General features: G+C 36.1%; 1 long non-coding RNA gene across 1 annotated transcript; it reads right to left on the minus strand.

The window, feature by feature from the left end:
- Nucleotides 1–1,065: 1,065 nt before the first annotated feature.
- Nucleotides 1,066–4,850, minus strand: LOC129882675 (uncharacterized). Its single transcript, XR_008765818.1, has 3 exons — nt 3,771–4,850; nt 1,712–1,911; nt 1,066–1,327 (listed from the first exon to the last, which is right to left on the minus strand). It is a non-coding gene; the product is annotated as an uncharacterized LOC129882675 (long non-coding RNA).
- Nucleotides 4,851–6,138: the final 1,288 nt, after the last annotated feature.

The following is a 6,138-nucleotide window of genomic DNA, read 5'->3' on the forward strand; positions in this document are numbered from 1 at the left end:
TAAACTATTTGACATGGTACAATGGATCAACTTTGTTGCGACCCAAATAGAATTTTCTAATAACTTTTGATTATACTTATGTAACACTTGAGAAATTTGATTGCTTAAAGTTGAGGCTAAAACAAATTTGACCTCAGTGTTTCATGTGCATTGTGTGGCAAACTTTAGATATAAAATTCAATGTCATGGCTTTTTTGATCTACAACTTATCCCAAATATTTGTAAAGGCAAAATTTTGATTTACTTTACGAAAGGATTGTAGACTTTTTTTGATCCAATTATGTCTTTTAAGCCTATCGAATGACACGTGATCCCTAGTGTTTCCCTTTCTTAGCCTAAAACATTTTTATTTCAATGAGCACAACTTAGCCTATATCCTTTTGAGTGCACAAATACACTATCCCAATTTTTTTCCATCTCTCTAAGTGCAGTGAAAAAGATTTGAATTGGATGACAAAGTGGAAAGATGAAAAATATGTAAAAGAAAGGAAACGATAGAAAAAAAAACTCTAACAAAAGGAAGAATACTCAGGAAAAAAAAGAAGAAAGTCAAAGAAAAAAGAAAAAGTAGCAACCAAGCAAACAAAGATCAAGTGCGAAAACGAAAAAAATAAATTGAGAGCATAATGCAATACTTAGGGAAAAATAGTCAATTTAGCCAAAAGGAATATCCTAGCCATTTCAAGCCTACATTATAAGCCGACAAAAATACTTAATTCAATTTTTGGTGTTCTCACATTAGCGGATACTTACATGAGGACCAAGCATATGGTAATTCATTTTCATGCATTGAACATTATTCTGAGTGTGATTGACTTTCAAAATATCATACGATCTAAATTCTTCTATTTTGTGTGAAGTGGGACTTAATTTGCTGTAAGGGTACTTGAAATAGGATGGTTCAAATAATTCTAATGTCACGACCCAATTTTTTAGGTCATGATGACACCTACTATATCCCACCAATAGGTAAGCCTAACCCCTACCCCAGAGCTAGAGACAACAGGCTATTCCAGAGAAGCAAAGGATGCAGAAGATAATAAAAATAATAACCAAATAGGGAAGAGAGGGAGCCAAATCAATATAGGAAATAAACCCCTAAAACTTGGTATCAGTCAGTAGTTGAGCTTCTAGTCAAAACAAGAGTACAAGCCTTAACAAAATAAGATATAAGTACAGAGTGTCTCTGGAAAAAAAATAAAGACTAGTCCTACTCAATACAAAGGGAGATAAGGAACTCTGAATGATAGGAGCTAACCCTAGTCTCTGAATTCCAATAGCTGCTCCGCACGAGATCCAAATCAGTAACGAGAACCCGTACTATGATCTGCAGGGTGCAGGAGTGCAGTATGAGTACCAACAAGTGGAAATTATTAGGCATAGGCCGACGAAGCTCCAAAGATAAAATAAGCATAATAGGCATGTAAGGAAGGAGCATATATCAAAAGTAATAAAGAAACAAGAGGAAACTCATAATAAGGAACAAGTTGAAAGCACTAAAAGAGGGTAAGGAAAGTAAGTAAAAGAAGTAAAGGATGAACCTGGATGTACTGGCCCATCAAACTATACACGACCAAACTCTACTAAGGGAGACAAATAGCCAAAGGCATACTAGTAGATAACCACAAACAGCACGTAAAATCTAAGGAGCTATTCTAAAACAAAACTTGCATAAAAGAGTCACATAGAAGAGAACAAGGGAAATACCAACCTTTAAACAAAAGAACCACCCCTCATACTGCCACATTGTCATGACCCAACCTAAAACCTAGCTGTAACACGACGATCGAAAACTCGAAGGATTCTAACCAAGCCATCTTCTCATGCATAGTATACATAAAATGATTACACATAATGAAATGAAGTGGCTAAGTCAAGTCTAGCCATGAATAGGATGAATGTCGTCCGTCCCTACATTATGAGACAATATAGGCAAAATATGCGTTAGTACATAGAAGGTACTAAGCATGTGATATATGCATGAATAATAAACATATGGCATAATCAATATAAATCATGGAATGCAAGACCAGTAGCTTTTTAAACATGTATAAAATCATGAAAGTATTAAAACATTCATCTCATTGGTCAGTGCATCAAAAGAATCTCATATTCATCATAAGAACTCATAACTCAACTAAAACTGTATGGGATAGACCTTTAACCGACATCTTAAGACCATGTGAGCTATAATATGAAATATAATGTAACTCCTACATCGACAAGAGAGAAGCTACTTGTCAAGGTAGACTCCGTGAGAACATCTTTAACTTTATGAGTTATATGTGGATCCACTAGTTAAGCCATGAAGGCAACCTATGGAGGCAACGTAGTTTGAGACTTTAGGCTGCTACTAGGATTTCCTTAGGTAACTAACTATGTTACCAGACCGAACCCCATCTAGAATTCCTCTTGGTTCTTAGTCAATATCCCAACAGAATTCATTAAAAACATTATCATTAACTTCATCATGAAAATAATCATAAGAGTAGCTCATTTAACTTTAGTGATTCATAAGAATCCATAACTTTGGTGAGAATTTCCTTGTCACCATCTTAAATCATAATTTGTGTGAAAATTGTCCTTATCACACCATAATATCTTTATTGGATCATCATTATAACTTGTATTATTCAATCATAAATCTCAACTTCATTCATAAAAGTTTTTCTTTGAAAATCATAGAACTCATAATCAAAATTCATGTAAATCATCATTGAACATCATAATCATAATTGAAACTCATGTAACTAGTGCTCGGGCCTGCATCAAGAAAACAAATGCAGAGTGTAGTATGAGTACTAAAATAACAAGTATCCAATAGGCATCATATGCTGACTCATCTTGAAAATTCAAAGCAATAAGAAATGACAAAATCTAGGAAATAACAGAGTCGACCAAAAGTAAAGGTGATGCACGCAAGCCTCCAAATAACCAACAGTAGAAACCCAGCTAAGAAGCCAGCGCCCTAACCTCGAACCATAGATGAGTCTCAAATGGACAAATAGTCTGAAACCTAAGTGAATCAGAAAGAATCTCCAAGTAACCAATAGGGACATCCCAGCTAAGAATTCATGCACCTGGACCTCAAATCATGGATGAGTCTCAAAGGGGCAATAGCTCATAGCCATGTTAATCAACTCTGTAGAGGATAATAGGGCAACATAACCGGACCTTGAATTTGTGATTATAGTGGTTGTCAAATGATATCATGTAATCTAGTCATCATAAACCCACTGTGGATCGATGTCTACTCTCGCGTAATCAACCAAGAACTCCAAGCTCGATCTATACCCAATCTCAAATTGTGAAGCAAAAAGCTCAAATCATCAATGCACAGACCATAAGAAGAGGGATAAAGGGTAGAAGGTATTCGAAGACGAGGTATCACCTAACCTAAGGTTCAAACTACGAGACCCAAGCCTACTATTCCATTCTACAGGGATCTAAGTCACCTAAATCAACATGGGAGTAAAATCAAGGCCTAAAGGCTCAAAATATCATGAGTCTATCTCAACCGCTAGTCTAAAACTAGGATAAGGACAATATGCTCGATCTTATCATACAACAATAATTACAAGGCCACAAGACATGGATGATCATAAGAAGATAGACAATATTCTCAGAAGTACCTAATATTACTTTAAAATAGCCTAAAATAGGATTTCTACACTACTAGGCATGATCAAGCACCTAACCCACCCAAATTCCAAGTAATCTTCATCCTTTCATATAATTAAGCTCAAAAGGAGAGGGAAGTCATATCCTACCTTTAAACCGATCACACGTTCTCTAAAATCAAGATGTCGGAGCCTTCCCCTTTCGAATGACCTCTGAATGTTGCCATGCTATCAAAAATAGTTTTGCAACATCAATACAGTCTTTTAGATATATTGACTATAAATGGAGAAGGAACAATTTTGGAGTCTAAAATGGGAATGTGGGGACTACATCAGAATTTCTAAAATTAACTCATTGAAAGGGTCCTATTAAGCTCCCTAAACTTGTGTCCCAAAACGGAACACAATTCAGGGTTCGAAATAGCCCAAAATCGAATCATGCAAGGAGATCACCATTGAAGTTAAAAGAACAAATAGGAAAGCAACTAAAATGCAATAATTACCTCAAACGAAGACTCTCCAACACTTTCCAATAATTCCAATAGGTTCTCCTAACAATGCCCAGTAGTCCAGCCTTTGAATCACTCAAAATAAAGACAAATTGAAAGAGATATCGAGTTTTAAAAATGAGGAACTAAGTTGGAAAACTATTCTTAAAAGAATACCCAGGCGTCGCAAAAGCGACCCCTGCCTAGGAGCCGGCCTCACTTAAGCAATCCCCTGGCCGCTTAAGCGAGGTTCGCTAAAGAGAGCCTGTCACGACCCGACCTATGGCCTAGTCGTAACACAGCAATCAAAACCTCAAAGGGCTCCAACTAAGACTCTTGTACATATCATAAGCATACACAAGGTAAAGTAAAGGAAGAAATATCATAAGAGAGTCTAAACCATGATTACAAATTGAGGAATGTCATATGACAACATAGACTCGAAACATTTGTTCAACTAGATGCCTCTACTTATGAATATAGGCGGGGGCTAAGACATGTCCCTAGCTCACCCTCAATATACAACGTAAACAAAAGTCTTTTGAAAAGAAAATAGTAACCAACTTGAAAACTAGTCCCCGATCAAAGAGGACTCACCACAACACAGTTGGATAGAGAACACCTACTAGTTACGTGTATGATTAGGATCTTAAATCTCAACCCCTATATTATGAGACAATGTAGGCAAAAAGTATGCATTATTATGTTAGAATATACTAAGTATTTGGGCGTGACATGCAACTTAAATCATGGAATGCAAAGGTCAAGTAAAACACATGATAAGATGGAATAAGTAAAGTCATGAGAAAATCATATTGACAAAAGCATTTAAAAGAATAAATTTAAAATCATAACATACTTAAGAGATCATACTTATGTGGGATAGGAACCATAACTGACTATAAGACCATGCGAGTTATAACATGGAATCCCAATGTTGCCCCTCCATCGGAGGAAAGAGAGAGACTGCTTGCCAAGGTAGACTCCTATATGCCTAAGTAGATCCACTAAGTGGTCGTGTGAACCGGGTACTCACCCCTAGTTCTTAGACTCAGGTACTCACCTCCAAGCCTTGATATTTCGGGTACTCACCTCTTAGTATTCTCCTTTAATCCCTTTGTTCCTATAGTGGCACGTAGTTCAAGAGATATGAGGTTGCTACTAGGGCTTTTGGTAGGGCCCCCACCTCAAGTCCCCTCGGTGCTAAGTCAAATCCCACGAAATATATATATATATATATATATATATATATATAGCATAGAAATCATAGTTGACATATATCATAGTCATGATCATAGATTTGAAAATTATAGAGTAGCTCATTTTCATAACATAAGTGCAATGCGGGTATTTTCCTTCCACATTATCAATCATACATACATATTTCATATCATTTGGCCTTAAGGCACCACATTGGGCCCTAAGTCACCCTTTTCATAATTTGCATGAAAATTATCATTCGAAACATACTTATAGTTCATGATCATAATTGAAATACATAATCATAATTCATGCTTGGAAATTCATGATCATATCTTATACTTGAAATTAGGGTAAGACCTGAATGTATGATTATAAACTTTATATCAGCCCATATATAATTCATATAGATAATATCCTTTGGAAGTATAATTCAAAATACTCATAATTTACATCATGAACCTTAGAGATCAAAATAGGAGAATTTATGGGAAAACTCTTCAATTTAATGCAATAACCATCCATTTATATCAAAATAGACTCATGATCATATTTCTTTTTATGGGAACAGACCCTACACGAGGCTCCCACCTCTCGTGCACAGTCAGGGGTTGAGCATCACCCCCAAGCCTTAACATAAATAAATAAAGTAAAAAATACAAGGAGGGGGACGTAAACCTTACCTCCGATCCTATGGTGGTTCATAAGTCGGCTAACCTATTAAGGTCGGCTAACTCATCCCCGATACAAAAAGGAGACTAACTATAACTAGAAAGCAGTAAACCTATGAGAAGACTCCTCCCGGTACAAATCGACTAAGAAAGCATAAA

The sequence above is a fragment of the Solanum dulcamara genome, chromosome 3, assembly GCF_947179165.1.
Source record: "Solanum dulcamara chromosome 3, daSolDulc1.2, whole genome shotgun sequence".
Taxonomy (NCBI): Eukaryota; Viridiplantae; Streptophyta; class Magnoliopsida; order Solanales; family Solanaceae; genus Solanum; species Solanum dulcamara.